This window comes from Trachemys scripta, chromosome 1, assembly GCF_013100865.1.
Source record: "Trachemys scripta elegans isolate TJP31775 chromosome 1, CAS_Tse_1.0, whole genome shotgun sequence".
In the NCBI taxonomy this organism is placed as follows: Eukaryota; Metazoa; Chordata; order Testudines; family Emydidae; genus Trachemys; species Trachemys scripta.
In genome coordinates, this window is record NC_048298.1 from 1029376 (window position 1) to 1045946 (window position 16571).

The window sequence follows — 16571 nt, forward strand, 5'->3', positions numbered from 1 at the left end:
TCACCTAGTCCAGCCCCCTGTGTGGAGGTAGCGCCATGTAACCCTAGACCAGCCCTGACAGGGGTTTGTCCAGCCTGTTCTTAAACCCTCCAGTGGCGGGGATTCCACAACCTCCCTTGGGAGCCTGATCCAGGGCTTAACTACCCAGAGAGTTAGAAAGTTTCTCCTAATATCGAACCTAAATCTCCCTTGCTGCAGAGTAAGCCCATTACTTCTAGTCCTACCATCAGTGGACACAGAGATCCCTGTCCTTTTTATAACTGGCTGTAACATGTGAAGACTGTTACCAGGTTCCCTCAGTCTTTTCTCAAGACTAACCATGCCCAGGTTTTTTAACCTCTCCTCGTAGGGCAGGTTTTCTAAACCTTTGATCTTTTTTGCTGCTCTCCTCTGGACTCTTCCCAATTTGTCCACATCCTTCCTAAAGTGTTTCACCCAGAACTGGACACGATATCCAGCGGAGGCCTCACCAGTGCTGAGCAGAACGGGACAGTTATCTCCTGTGTCTGACATACGACCGTCCTGTCAACACCCCCAGAAGGAGACCAGCCTTTTTTGCGATTACATCACATTGTTGACTCACGTTGAATTTGTGATCCACTGGAACCCCCAGCTCCTTTCCAGCAGTGCTGCCCCCTAGCCAGTCAGGTCCCAGTTTGGAGTTGTGCATTTGAGTTTTCCTTCCTAAGGGTAATACTTTGCATCTGTCCTTACTGAATTTCCTCTTGTTGATTTGACCAATTCTCCAATTTGTCAAGGTCATTTTGAATTCAAATCCTGCCCTGCAAAGTGCTTGCAGATGACACCAAACTAGGAGGGGCTGCGCGTTTTATAAGCATTATCTCCACTCCATTATCCAAGTCATTAATGAAAATACTGAGTAGTCCCAGACCCTGGACTGACCCCTGTGGGACCCCACCATACATCCTTTGTTGGACAGTGACCCAGTGATAGCTACTCTTGGAGTACGGCCTTTCGACCACCGTATAATCATTTCATCTAGTTTGCTTATGAGAGTGTCAAAAGCCTTACTCACGTCTAGCTGTACCACGGCTACTGCTTCCCCCTCCCCCCATCCACTAGGCCAGTAACCTTGTCAAAAAAAGAAATTAGGTTGGTTTGGTGGAATTTGTTCTTGACAGATCCATGCTGGCTGTTGCTTATCGCCCTGTTGTCCTCCAGGTGCTTACACATCGATTGTTTAATCATTGTTCGGTATCTTTCTGGGTATCGAAGTCAGGCTGGCTGGTCTGTGACTGTAGGATTTTCAAGGCGCTCTGCACAGAAAAGGGCTAGAAATGCTCTTTTAAATGAGCTGAGATTAACCCTGACGTTTCTAGGTCCCTCCCATCCAGGCTGGGTGGGGGGCTGGGGTGTACCTACGGCCATGCGCCCGATGGGCCTGGCTCTCCTGCTGTGCCTGTAGCGGTTTGAATCCTGAGGTGGAGATTTGTCACACCAGGATCTTTGCTCCTGGCCTCTCCGGGCTAGGGATGTATTGCCAATCCAAGTGGGGTGGGTGGGGAGCCCTGCGCAGACAGGCTGATCCAGCTCACGCGGTAGAGGAGCAGTGCCGATGGCACTCAGATGGATTCGCCCTGGCACGGAGCTGCCCCGAGCCTGGTGCTTTTGGGTTGCTGTGCTGCATTTTTTGGATGCAGCATAAAACCCAGGTGCCGTTGAGGATCCTCTAGTCCTTACTTTGGGACCTGGGAGAGTGGGTTTAACACCACTGTCCTGGTCATGTGCCTGCATGAGTCATGGGCTGGGCTGTCCGCCTACGTGTCCCCTGGCATTTTAGTTGGGTTCCAGAGTCTTCCTTAAATCCTAGCCTAAAACTGTGCTTTTACACGGCTGCTGTGTCCCGCCCCAGACGTGGCTGCCATCCAGGTGGGGATGGATATTTGCAAAGTGCTTTGGGATCTGTGGGGCTGAAAGACGCTGTGTCAATGCAAGATGATTAGTGCTGCTTATAGAATCATAGACTTTAAGGTCAGAAGGGACCATTATTATCGTCTAGTCTGATCTCCTGCACAACGCAGGCCACAGAATCTCACCCACCCACTCCTGTATCAAATTATGGCTGGGTTAGTTAAGTGGGGTCTGACTGCAGCTGGATCCCAGCGCAGTGCACCTGGTTTCCTGGCCCGCTTGACTGTCCTTACTCCAGGACTGGCAGCGGGAGGATGGTGGCAGTGTGAGGGGCTCCGTGCACATGCGTGGATTTTAATTGCGTGTGGTGGCATGCATTAGTACCGTCTGCTCTGGAAAATCTATATGTCCTTGATTCTTGCTCTGTGCAGCAATACCTTCTCTGGCGTGAATAGGCTTGTGTTGTGAGCCACCTTTGTCTGAGGAAACAAAGCAGCTGAACGTGTCTTGGGGGTGAGGGGGCACAAGGAGGTTGGGAATGAAGTCCTTATCGGAGATGGACATGTTTTTTCCCCAAGTCCCGAGTTAAGCGCTGGGGAGCAGTGTAAAACAGAGCTCTGCCTAATTGCTTCTCCGTCTGACTGACGGGTTACCTACTGCAAGGCGCGGTCTGCTAATCGCACGCAATCCAGAGTGCCCTGGGTCAAAACCTTCTTGCAGCTCCCTCTGCATGTGAAGGTCTGGTCTGGAATTCACTCTTGCTGTGGTTTGCTTGTGTCAAAATGGCGCTAGAGGTCTCCGGCGGGATGGAGAGTCCCTGTGTTACGTACAGTACAGACGCCCCAAAGAGCTTACAAGGTAACTAGACTGGACAGACGAAGGGCTGTTATCCCCGCAGTACTAATGGTGAAGCCGAGGGCCAGAGGGGACGTGACTGGCCCAGGGTTGCACAGGAAGCTGTAGGAGAGCCAATCCTCACTCCCGAGTCCACCCCCAGCAGCGAAGTCTCCTCAGTGGGGCCTGAGTTCTGAGGGGCCCCCAAACCCTTCATTACTACCCCCACTATCCTTCAGAGTCCCTGGGGTTTCTGGGGCTTCCTTCTCCAGTGATCTAGGAGCTCCTGTCCCAGAATGAGCCCAGCATTGGCTGCAGGAGTTTTCTCAGCCCACTGCTGGCGCATCCTTGGGTTTGAGCCCTTCTTTTCTTTCTCCTCCCCCACTTTCCCCAGCTACTTCAGTTTCTGAGTCAGGGTCTCAGCCGGGGTGGCAACTGTTCCCGGGTGTGTCGGAGAGATGTGGAGAGGCAGAGTGAACGGGCTGTGGAGGGGGAGAGGATGTGTAAGGAATGGGATGGAGACTAATATGCCATTCTGTAAGCCAGTGGTGAGTCTATTCTGTGCAGCACTGGCCACCCCATCTCCAAAGGCTAGTGCAGAGCTAGAGGGCTTCAGAGAACAGTGACCAGAGTGATCAAGGGCCTGGTGAAGCTCTCCTCTTGACAGGGAGTAAAAAAGGTAAAAAGAAGCTGTTACCTCAGAGGAGTCGAATAAGAGGGGACATGGAGAAAGGAGATTGGGAGCTTCTCTTCTCCCCACCTCGTGACACAAGAACAACAAGGGGACATGCAATGAAACCAAAAGGAGGCAAATTCAGAACAGATCAAAGGGAATGGTTTTTTTCACACTACGTGCCACTAGCATGTGGAACTCACTGCCACATGATGTCACCGCAGTCAAGAGTTTGGCACGAATCCAAGGGAGTTGGATATTATATGGGTACCAAGCCTCGCCAGAGTAACACTGGTCAATACAAACCGAGTTTTGGAGGGGTTGGGGGGGACTCTCCCGGGGTAGATATCGTCTTCTCCGTTCACTGGTCACCTTCCTCTAAGAGTCTAAAGCATCGCGCACAGGGCGTTGTCAGAGATGAACGACTGGCCTGACCCAGTCTGGGAACACCTGTGTTCTAAGAGAGAAGCCACCGCAGCATGCATTTCTGCAGGGCCCGCGGGAGCAAACGGATGCTGAGCGGGAGGAAAGGTCTTGGCTTGTCTCCTTCAGAAGGCGCAGATCACCACGCGAGAGGAGGAACCCAGTGTCTGGCTCGGCCTGGGACCACGTGGGAACAGATTTAGCTAGAAAGCTGGGCGGATCCTTAGAGCAGTTTCCCCTCTTCCTCCCCTCTCGAAGGCTTTGGGAGCCCAATGCTGGACCACCAGCACTGAGCAGTCCCGTGCTGAACTGGCCCTGTGGCTAAACTGGTGCCCAGCGGATGTTTGGCCGTCGGCTTTCCCATCACGCTGCTTCCCTCCTGGTGCAGGGGAGTTCATGCGTGGGCGTTGGAGCGGCCTGGCCTGGTCTGCTGCTGGCTGAGCAGTGCTTGGAACGGGGCTGGCCGCTCTTGCTGCAGAGCGGCTCTGTCCCTGCTGGGTTTACAGTGAGGACACGTGAGAGTTGTACAAGGTGTGGGAAAAACATCGGGGTGCAGCACCTAACGTCCAGTCACGGGCAGCCCAGGCTTGGGAGTTTCCAGGCAGAGAGAGGATGCCTGATGCTCTGCATTTCAGTCCCTGGGAATTCCCCGCTCGCCCTGGCTCTCGGTGTCACTCCCCCGCACGGAATGCCCAGTCTCCAGCGCCCGAGCACCATGCCAGGCCAGCCTCCGGGGTCGCCTTGAAGTGTGAGTGCTGTGTGGGCAGCCGGGTTGGCTGGCTGGCACAGCGAGAACACACCCCTCTGCCCAGGCCTGGAGAGAAGGGTACAGCTGGTCAGACACTTTGGGAAAAGTGTTCAAGGTCCTTCTCTTTAGTGCAGGCCAGATCGTGTGCGCCGCCCATCCCCTCCACCCCCGTGCGGATGCATCAGCACCCCCCACCCCGGCCCACTCATACCCTCAGTCATGCTCTCGGCCAAGGGTAAACCAAGAGAAATCCGCCTTCTTGAATTTTCCAGAAATCTGGTTCCCTGGAGCAGCTCTGGCTCCCCCAGGGATGGAGGGGTGATCAAGACATGATCAGCCAGTAAAACCAGCCTGGATGTGCAGTGTGCTCCTGGGACTGGTGGTGGTGTGTCATCAGAACTCCATCCACCCTTGGGAAGCCTCCATCAGTCCCGACTGGCAGAGGGGAGCAATTGAGGCACCCCCTGCCCCCATAGTGACAGACCTGCAGGGAGCCCCTCAGAGCCCAGCGTGGTAGGCACTGTGCAGTATTTGCGTAGGGATCTCCTCCATATCACTGGCCCCTTCTGTGGAATTGGTCACGGATGCCTTCAATATACAGAAGCATAGGAAGTGCCCGACGGCGTCAGGCCAAGACTCCAGCCCAGCCATCCGGCTCCACCAGCAGCTTCAGAGAGAGGTGCAAGAGGCCCCCTAGTGGGCAGTGACGAGAGAGCCTGCCCTGGGAAAGTTTCATCCTGACCCCCAATAGTTAGGGCATGTCTACACTTACCTCTGGAGCGATCGATCCAGCGGGGGTTGATTTATCCTGTCTAGTGAGGACGCGATAAAACGACCGCCGAGCGCTCTCCTGTCGACTCGGTATTCCACCGGAGCGAGAAGCAGAGGCAGAGTCGATGGGGGAGCGTCACCAGTCGACCTACCGCAGTGAAGACACCGCAGTGAGTAGATCGGAGTACGTCGACTTCAGCTACACTATTCACGTAACTGATGTTGCGTAACTTAGATTAACCCCTTCCGCCCCCAGACCAGGCCTTAGTTTGGCTCCTGCTCTGAAGCAGGAGGGTTTATAGGCTTCCCAAGCTCTTGTAAACGAAACTCTGGTAACTCTGGCTGCTGTTGGTATCTTCCTGCATGTCCTGTCCTTTTGTGAATCCTGCAGATTTCTTGGCTTCTGTGACGTATTGTGGCAGAGAGTTCCACAGGCTCTGTGATCTGAAAAAATATTTCCCTTCATCAGTCGACTTGAATTTTGCCACCTTTCTGCTTCATTGAGAGTCCCCTGGCTCTTGTGTGATGAGATGGAGTGGATGGAAGTCCTGATCTCCCTTCTCTCCCATTTATTGTTTTATAGATTATCAGAACCCCCTCCCTTATCTCCTCTCTGAGATAAACACTCCTGTTCGTTTCAGTCTCCCGTCTGAGGAGAGATTTCTCCAGTTCGCTGATCGTTCCCATCAGTCTCTGAACCCCCGGCTCTGCAGTGTTTTGGAGATGGGTGACTGGAAACGCACCATTATGTATGTAGAGGCCTTGGGATAGTCTGTGTCCTGTTCCTTCTCCCGCAGAACCGCTCGTTAGATGTTTTGGATTGCTGCTGCACACTGAGCAGAGGCTTTCATTGATTTGCCTTCAGTGATGGCCACGTCTTTTCCCTGAGTGGATACAATTAATTTAGACCCCAATCAGAGGGACATTTGGCTCACATCTGAGCTGGCGTCCTTCCCCGACAGCTATTCTTTCCATGTAGCCCCATGCGGATACCAATCTGCGGCACAGTGAAAAGCTGGGACCAGGGTAACGTGGATGTTTAATATTAAAATAACCCCAGGAATGTGGTGCTGATAGCATTGCTCTCGCCCGGATCTAATTTGGTTTTAAAAAACCAAACCAGTCCCACTGTTCTTGAATTTCCTGACAGCCGCTGAGGAATGTGCAGCGTGCTGCAAGATTTGCGTGAGTGCCGCAGGTCCCGGGGGAAGGTTTGCCGTAGCACGGGAGCCCAGCTGGGTTTAGGATGTGTGGAGCTTTGATTGCGGCTGCTCCTGCTGTAACCTCGACCTAAGGAAATCGAATCCCCGCTAACAATCCGTCTGCTAAAATGCCCTTTATTTGTGTGCCCTCTAGGGTCCCTGGCTCCCTTACTAGAGTGCGGTTTATGAACAGCGCTGCTCCCTCTCCATTAGCGCCTGCACTGCGAAGCCGAAAATAAATAAGACTTTGAAAGCTGTCCTAACGGCAGCTTTGGGAAGTGAGTCGTAATCTGTCACTTTGGTGTCAGCCTGCTGCTGATGACTCTATGGCTTACCGTGTAATAATTGCCACTCTCCACTTATTATTCCACATTAACGATCAGCGCTTGCCTGTCTCTCCCCCTCGCGGAGAAGCGCCTGCTTTGTGCTATGCAAATACGTGTGGATTTTAAGGTCATTCTCAAGAATATTTGAACACTGCTGCTTATTTTAGTTGTTGATGGCAGCTGGCTTGCGCTTGCCAGTCAGCAGAGGCTTGTGTTCCAGGATCCGCTCGCCTGCGCTGCTAGAACCGCTCTGCTAGGCGAAGCTGGGAAATGTGGGGACTTTAATAAACTCCCCCTCTCACTTTTGGGGAGTAGCAGGAAAGTTCAGCCCGCTGTGGGACCTTTGTCTGTTTTGCAGCTCATTTTTTCTGTAAGTTAATCAAAATGTGACTATATAGTGATTACCACTAATTAGTAGCCTTCATTAGCAGCTTCTATTTTAGATTTGCATACGTTAAACCTAAGTGGTTAATAGTTGGGTAATGAATTTTTTTCTTTGCTTGCAGATTGTGGTTACATGTGTTGTATTAACTTCTTGACTGCACAGCTGTGAAATAAGTTTCCAGGCTTGTGTTTTAAGGCTGGCATAAGTGGAAGCAGAGGCTCTCTCTAGTCAAGAACAACAAGGAGGTGTGCTTCAGGGTTATCTAAGCATCTCATCCTCTGGTCAAAAAGGTGACTCCCAGCACCTGGTTCTTAAAAGCAGATTTTAGAGAGCTTTAGTTGTTACTTCTGTGTGAAGCTTCATTCTTTCAAAGGCAGGATCCAGGCCGTCTGATTAGAGCTGAAAAAAAGTGTACTTGTGTGTTTGCAAACTGGAAATTCCATTTGTTTTCACCCCAAATTGAATTTTTTCAAGTTTTTTCTTCCTGAAATAAAACCCCCAAAATAATTTGTTGGTGTTGAACAAAGCATTTGAAGTGGAATGGCAAATGGAAATGACATTTCAAAATGAAAATGTTGATTTGAATTGACATTTCTGGATCTTTTTCAGTGTGTTTCAGTCAAAGCTATTTGCTAAACTTGACTCAAATTTGTGAATAGTTTTAGTGCCTCTCAAAATGCATTTTTTGACAAATTTACTGTTTGCCCAGTGTTAGGTCAGATACTATGGTGATGGGCTGCAGGGTAAAACCCTAAGAGAAGATAAAAGGCAGATACAGATTGTCATTTGTGTATGTTGGGGGTTGATTTTCCAAAGTGGCACAGGGGTTTCGGAATGTGCCATTGGCAGTCTGGGATCTGGGCTCCTATGTCTCTTGGTCCCAGTGCAGTGTAGATTAGAATTAGAATTAGAATTTCAGGTAGTTGAAAGCAGCTATCAAATCCCCCCCTCACTCTTCTTTTCTGCAGACTAAATAATCCCAGTTCCCTCAGCCTCTCCTCATAAGTCATGGGCTCTAGCCCCCTAATCATTTTTGTTGCCCTCCGCTGGACTCTTTCCAATTTTTCCACATCCTTCTTGTAGTGTGGGGCCCAAAACTGAACACAGTACTCCAGATGAGGCCTCACCAATGTCGAATAAAGGGGAATGATCACGTCCCTCGATCTGCTGGCAGTGCCCCTACTTATACAGCCCAAAATGCCGTTAGCCTTCTTGGCAACAAGGGCACACTGTCGACTTATATCCAGCTTCTCGTCCGCTGTAACCCCTAGGTCCTTTTCTGCAGAACTTCTGCCTAGCCATTCGGTCCCTAGTCTGTAGCAGTGCATGGGATTCTTCAATCCTAAGTGCAGGACTCTGCATTCGTCCTTGTTGAACCTCATCAGATTTCTTTTGGCCCAATTGTCTAATTTATCTAAGTCTCTCTGTATCCTATCCCTACCCTCCTGCGTATCTCAGTTTAGTGTCATCTGCAAACTTGCTTAGGGTGCAGTCCACAACATCCTCTAGATCATTAATGAAGATATGGGCAGGGGGGCAGGGATAACTCAGTGGTTTGAGCATTGGCCTGTTAAACCCAGGGTTGAGAGTTCAGTCCTTGAGGAGGCCACTTAAGGATCTGGGGCAAAATCAGTACTTGGTCTTTTTTTTATAAAAATGTCTGCGTGCCGCCAGCTGGCCTCGTGGCACAACGGCAGCGCATCTGACTCCAGATCAGAAGGTTGTGTTCAAATCACATCGGGGTCAGGCAGGTGACTGTTGCGCCTTTGTCCTGGTGCGCCTTACTTGGGGTGAGTGTCCTTCCAGAAAGGGCCATGGCCCTTGCTTTTTCGGGGGGAGGGATGGCTCAGTGGTTTGAGCATTGGCCTGCTAAACCCAGGGTTGTGAGTTCAATCCTTGAGGGGGCCATTTAGGGAACTGGGGTAAAAACCTGTCTGGGGATTGGTCCTGCTTTGAGCAGGGGCTTGGACTAGATGACCTCCTGAGGTCCCTTCCAACCCTCATATTCTATGAGTCTATGAAACCGGCCCCAGGACCGACCCTTGGGGCACTCCGCTTGATACCGGCTGCCAACTAGACATGGAGCCATTGATCACTACCCATTGAGCCTGACGATCTAGCCAGCTTTCTAGCCATCTGTCCTTTTACTTTGTCCTTTTAGTGCACCTGACCTGAAGGATGGCAGCTCCAGCACTCTAGCCCTCAGAGAGTGGCGAGAGCTTGATATGTGGAATGGGTCCAGGTTCCACAGCTGGAGTCTCAAACTTATGGCACCTGGGGGTGCTTTGGTTATTGGTAAGATTGGTACCTACTGAACTGACAGCTCCATCTGTGTGTGTGGGCACTTTGCTGCTTGGGGGAAACGAATGCAAAACACTCTGTTCTTCTGTTTCCTGAGAGCTGCTGCACCCTGGTTCGGCCTCTTGTGAAAATAGGGAGTCTCTTGGCTGATAATCATAGAAGTGTAGGGCTGGAAGGGACCTTGAGAGGTCATCTAGTCCAGTCCCCTGCACTCAAGGTAGGACTATGTAATAGCTGGACCATTCCTGACAGGTGTTTGTCTAACGTGCTCCCAAAAGCCTCCAGTGATGGAGATTCCACAACCTCCCTGGGCAATTTATTCCAGTGCTTAACCCACTCAAGTTAGGAAGTTTTTCCTAATGTTCAACCTAAACCATCCCTGCTGCAATTTAAGCCCATTGCTTCTTGTCCTATCCTCAGATATTAATGAGAACGCTTTTTCTCCCTCCTTCTTGTAACAACCTTTTATGTACTTGAAAACTGCTGTCATGTCCCCTCTGTCTTCTCTTCTCCAGACTAAACAAACCCAATTTTTTCAATCTGCCCTCAGAGGTCATGTTTTCTAGACCTTTAATCATTTTTTGTTGCTCTCCTCTGGACTTTCTCCAATTTGTCCACATCTTTCCTGAAATGTGGCATCCAGAACTGAATGCAATACTCCAGTTGAGGCCTAATTAGCACAGAGTAGAGCGGAAGAATTACTTCTCGTGTCTTGCTCACAACACTTCTGCTAATACAGCCCAGAATGAGGTTTGCTTTTTTGTAACAGCGTTACACTGACTCATATTTAGCTTGTGATCCGCTGTGACCCCAAGATCCCTTTCCGCAGTACTCCTTCCTAGACAGTCATTTCCCACTTTGTATGTGTGCAACTGATTGTTCCTTCCTAAGTGGAGCACTTTGCATTTGTCCTTATTGAATTTCATCCTATTTACTTCAGACCATTTCTGCAGTTTGTCCAGTTCATTTTGAATTTTAATCCTATCCTCCAAAGCACTTCTGTCCACAAACTCTCTGTGTGCTCTTTATGCCATTATCTAAATCATTGATGAAGATACTGAACAGAACCAGACCCAGGACCGATCCCTGCAGGACCCCAGTCGATATACTCTTTCAGCTTGACTGTGAACCACTGATAACGGTTTTCCAACCAGCCATGCACCCACCTTTATCGTAGCTCCATCTAGGTTGTATTTCCCTAGTCTTTCTATGAGAAGGTCATGGGAAACCGCATCAAAAGCCTTAGTAAAGTCAAGATACACCACATCTACTGCTTCACCCCATCCACAAGGCTTATTACCCTGTCAAAGAAAGCCATCAGGTTGGTTTGACATGATTTGTTCTTGACAAATCCATGCTGACTGTTACTTACCACCTTATTATCTTCTAGGTGTTTGCAAATTGATTGCTTGATTATTTGCTCCATTATCTTTCTGGGTACTGAAGTTAAGCTGACTGGTCTGTAATTCCCCAGGTCAGCTCCTTGCTATTCTAGGATGTATTTCATTAGGCCCTGGTGACTTGAAGACATCTACAGTAACTTGTCCAAGTAATTTTTAACTTGTTCTTTCCCTATTATGTCCATCTGGCATTCACTGTGTCTGATGTCCCATCGCTACTGACCTTTTTGGTGAAAACAAACAAAAAAGTCATTTAGCACTTCTGCCATTTCCACATTGTCTGTTGTTGTCTCTTCTCTCTCTCTCGCCCCCCCTCCCCCGCCCATGAATAATGGGCCTACCTTTGGTCTTCCTCTTGCTTCTAATGTTTTCTTGTTACTCTTTGTGTCAAGCTAATTTAATCTCAGTGCCTTGGCCTCTCTCATTTTGTCCCTACATACTTGTGTTTTGTTTATATTCATCCTTTTCATTTCTCTTCGTGTCTACGTTGTGTAGGACTTGTTTCTGAGTGTCAGATCATTGACGCTCTCCTGGTGAAGCCAGGGTGGTCTCTTGCCAGACTTCCTATCTGGCCTACACAGCGGGATAGTTTGCTCTGGTGCCCATAATGATGTCTCATTCAAAACCTGCCAGCTCTCTGGAACCGCTTTTCCCCTTGGCCTTGGGGATCTCCCCAACCAACTCCCTGGGCTTGCTGAAGTCGGCCATCTTGATCTCCATAATGGCCAGGACTAGCAGCTTGGTATTGCGCTGCCTCCTGGGGGAGCCGGAGTTCGTAAGTGATCAGGAGCCCAGCATCCGCCTAGGGATGCTTCTGGTGGATACAGCACTTCCCAGCCACCTGGTCCAGACAAACCGCCCCACTGAGGGGTCCCGTCCCCCGCCTGACATGCCCGGTGTGGTGCGCACAGGCTGCAAATGGGGGTCACCGGGGAGCCCCCTGCTGAAGGAAGCTGTCTGCGACATGTCACGAATAGCAGGGCTTCGCCTGGGCGGTCTAGTCGGTCTCTCCCATTCCGAATTCCTGGCACTGCCATGAATAGAAAGGGAAGCCAGTGTACAGTCTCCATCAGCCCCAGCTGGGCGGGGAGGTTGGTCCAACGGGGTGGGGGGGATTTTACAGGGAGAGTTAGGAATGTCGGGCTGGAAGGGAGCAAGTCCAGTCCGTGGGATCGTAGGCAGCCCCAGCGTATCATTCCCTTCACAAACGTACCAGGCTGGGTTGTTAGCCCCCCCAGCGCCCAGTGGAGGCTGTTCCGGAGCCTCCCTCCTCTGGTGGTTAGAAACCTGCTTCTCATTTCCAGCCTGAATTTGTTCCTGGCCAGTTTATCCCCATTTCCTCTTGTGCCAACATTGTCCTTTAGCGTCAGTGCTTACCCCTGCTGTATTTGTAGAGAGCAGTCCGCTCCCCTCTCAGCCTGCATTGTGCTAGGCCAAACAAGCCAAGCTCTCCCAGGCTCCTTTCATAAGACAGGCTTCCCTTCCCCGGATCATCCCAGTAGCTCTCAGCTGCACCTTTCTGCTTGGTGACGAACCGTACACGGTATTCCAAAGGAGGGCTCACCAGTGCTTTATCCAATGGCATGAACACTTCCCTCGCCTAATGCACACTAGGATTGCACTTACTTGTTTTACAGCTGCGTCACGTTGGTGGCTCATCGGCATCTGTGATCGACCTACACGCCAAGGCCTCTTCTCTGTGGCTGTCACCCAGTGAGCCCTGAGCTTATAGCAGACATTCTTGTTGTTAGCCCCTTGCACTTGGTGCTCTTACATTTCATCCCATTGCTGTTACACCAGGCTTCAAGGCCTCCCTGTACGATATTCTGATCCTTCTCTGTATTGACAATGCCTACCAACGTGGGGTCCTCGGCACGTTTTGTTAGCGCATTCCTGCTTCTTGTGCCAAGGCCATGAATGAAAATATCTAAATGGGAACAGTCCCAAGTCAGATCCTTGAAGAACTCCTCCAGCCCGAGTCGAGGGAACCCAGAACAACTTCTTCCACGGCCCCCTGCAGCTTGCTAATGAAGCGGCTTATAGGCTGTGTAGTCTAGTGTCTGGAGTCAAGACCCCTGGGTTCTAATCCAGGTTGTCCCTGACTCCCGGTGTGACCTCTGGCCTGGTTTGCAGGGGAGCTGGGCTCCCATGCGGTTCTGTGTCTGTACAGCGCTCTAAGGCCCTCTGGTCCGTCACAGGTATTTCTCTAGCCTTCAGTTGAGTGTCACACAAGCTTCAATGCATTTACCCTCCATGCTATTATACCAGGGAGATTAAGTGACTCACCCAGGGCCTCACAGGGAGTCAGTGATGGAGCAGGGAATTGAAGCCAGATTTCTCAAATCCCAGGCTAGTGCTCTAACCGTTGGGCCGTCCTTCCTCTCGGGTGAGCTGCTGTACGGTTGGAGTGCAAAGCGTTGTTATTGCCTAGCTCGGCATCAGCTGTCTGCTTCTAACGCTGTCATCGCTTTTCTTGTGCCCCCGGGGATCGGCAGCTCCAGATGGGCCACGATAGTCTCCTTTCTTCCCATCTTCAAGTCTAATCTGCCATGCCGCTGCCAAGGCACCTCTCGCTGTCCTGGGGCGGGGGCTCTGCTCCAAAGATTGATGACTGCCTCCACTTGCCTGGTCCCTCCTTGGCTTCGTTTTTGGTCACATCTGAAATGCTGCAGGTCGCGTCCTGTTAATGAGAGTCTGAGAGGTGCAGACGCATGTTGTCAGTCGGGATTCGGCTGTTGTCAACGTACGCGCTGCTCCCACTCTCCCCTTGCCACTTAATTTTCCCGGAGTGACACGCGGGCCTGTCTTCGTAGCCTGGCTCGCACTCTGGTCTAAGGAACGTATGCAGATAGCCGTTTCTTTTCGCCCGCTGACTGCGCTGGAAATAATGAGTTTCCGAGGCAGGGAGCTGGTTCCAATTTACATTCAAGTCCCATAGCTGGAGCAGCGAGCTCTCTGCTCTAACCTTTGCCATAAAATATGGCATTTTGAATGCCCCTGCTCCTTCCCAGCGCGTCCTTTTCTGCAGTGCAAGCCGTTCAGCGCTGGGGCCGGATCTTGGGAACATCCTATTGATTTTATTTCTGTGATCTAGTGAGTTTCCATCTACATCTCTGCTTTAGCAGTCTCGTCAGGCAGCCCTTCGGTGAACTAGAGCCAAGCTTTTCCTGAAGGGAAGAAAGTTTCTGGCTGCAGCTAGTTTCTCCCTTCTCTTCCTTTGCAGTTCATTTTTCTAAATTAGGGACACAGTGAAATAAAAAGCCACCTGGCTGTGTTTTATTTTAGGAACAGCTTTTTTTTTTCCGGGTGAAATCAATCAGACGCCCGTGACGTTTAGTGTCTTGCGTCTGCAATGTACAGATTGCTCCGTTTTTGGCTAAGGCCTCTGGTTCAAAAGGCGTGACTAACCTAGCGATTGGAGATAATCAGTTAGGTAATGCGTTCCCAAATTGTAGGCCCAGCCTATGAATAATGGCCTGAGATTTAAGCCTGTTTAGCAAATGGTCTTAATCTGTTGGTGCTTTCTGACCTGTTGGATGCTTGTCCTGTTTGCCTCTGCTCCGTTCTGGGGTGGGGAGGGAAGTTGGGCATGTGGGAATTTTCCACGAACTTAGGCTGCCGGTCTGCTCTGGCTTCTATCAAGGAAAGCAGCAGTGAGCTGGGAGGAGACTGTCTTCCTGCTGTTTCTGCTGTGATGGGTCCGTTTGAAAGAACACTGAATCCCATTACTGTAAATATCGTTCTGAGCCCTCCCTCAATGTCTGGGCCTGTCTAATGAACGTGTGCCAGGCATTAAAGTGTGCTGCTGCACGCATTTCACCGAGCACCGAGTCCCTCCACCACCACCGACCCTCGCTCACGGCGCGTTGATTTTTCACTAACCAATATGCATTAATTTATATACAGTGGCTTGTTGCTAGGAGTGGAGCAGGCAGCAAAGTGCGGGATTCAGTTGAGGCAAGATTCCCTGCGAAAGGGAAGCACTCGCTGCTCTGCCGGGGGCTGCGTCGGCCCCGGATTATCTTTCACGGGGGGGAGAGAGGTTGCTGGAGTTGGGTGTCCCGGGCCAGCTGGCGCATCTCCTATCCACCCGCACCAGGGCTCGAATGGCGGGTTTTAGTGGAACAGCCTAGGGCAGAGGAGTGGCCGGGCAGGGGGCAGCTGTCTGCAGAGGATTTTGGCACCTGCCGCCTTGCCAAGTGTCTTAAACAAGTGAAACTGGGTATCTAGCGTGATGGGTGGGGAGGGGATCCCAGGGGTGGCTCTGAGCCTGACGGGAAGAGCGCGTTCTCGCAGCACAGAGGTCCTGAGACACAAGCTCCTTCCTTGAGGAAGGCCGGGAGCTGTGCCAAGGTCACAGGGAGCTGCCTGTATCCAGGCACGCAGACTGGGGCCAGGTAGATAACTGAGCGTTTAGTGATGATTTGTATTAGCATAGCGCCCGGGAGCCAGGCCCGAATTGCGCTAGGTGCTGTACAAACACAGGATGAAAAGCTGACCCCTGCCCCAGAGAGCTCCCCATCAGAGTATGAGACGCAATGACAGGTGGAGACAGACAGATGGGGGAGCACGTGGAAACACACACAGTCCTGGTATCTGCTCAGCCCTGAGTGCTCCATGAATCGTCTGAGCGGCTCGTCTCCCTAGGGGCCCGGATTCCTGGGGCTGAATTCGGCAGGGACCATCAGCCGCTCGTGCCCAGATGCTGCCCCATAGCTAGCAGGGCATGTGGGTGCTGTTGTCCTGGCTTGCCAGAGCAGGTTCAGAGACCTGACCCGAGCAGCCTCGTCAGCTGGGGAAGGAGGCTATGGGAGCCCAGCATTCAGGCCTTGTCTATGCAGGAAAGATTTTCCGTACAAACTCGGGTGCATTTAAACCAGTTTATCCCGGTGTAGCCCTAGGCCTGCCGGTCCGGGGGAAGAGCTGCCCTTTCTCCATGCAGCTTGTGTCGCTTGGGAAGAGATTTAAGCCAAGCCAAATAGAAGAGTCCCAGGCCAGGCAGGGGGAAGGGCGAAGGGCAGCTCAACCATGAAAGTGTCCGTGGAGGCCAGGCCTTGGAGACCCCTGTGTGGAGGCCAGCCCGGCTCCCCGCTGACTGTCCTGCCGGGCGGGTGGAGGAGAGGTGGTCGCGCCGGGGACTCGAATCACTGTCAGTGAGATAAGGGGCTGTTCAGGGCAGCGCCAGGCCTTGTGTGGTTTGGGCCCTGGCCCTGCTGCCCGCTAGGGAGCTGGGCCGTAGCACTGCTTGCAGCCTACATGCAGCTGGGCGTACGAGTGGCCATGTTCCCACACCTGTGACTTGCTGCCATGTGCCTGTGAGGTGCCGGACAGGAGTACCTGATTGCTGCCCTGCCGGGAAACTCAGCTCTCCCCTTCCCTGCCCGAGGGGCTGCCTAGTGCAAATGTGCCCTGCTAGCTAGCATGCTGGGGGCTGACCCCACCATCTGCGGGGCCGGGAGCTGGGGGCAGGGTTTGGTTCCCTGGAGCAGACTCTCCACCTCGCCCCCGACGGCGCTGTGCTCCCCAGGGAGAGTCTCCAGCCAGCCAGGTACAGCACTGACCAGGCCAAGCCCCATCTTAATGGTGACTCGTTATGGGCCGAGTGCCGCTGTCCCCTCTGACTTGTCAGCCCTTCT

General features: G+C 51.7%; 1 protein-coding gene across 1 annotated transcript in view; it reads left to right on the plus strand.

The window, feature by feature from the left end:
- Positions 1–16571, plus strand: part of LOC117873444 (staphylococcal nuclease domain-containing protein 1-like) — a 162297-nt gene that overhangs the window by 81246 nt on the left and 64480 nt on the right. The window lies entirely within an intron of this gene.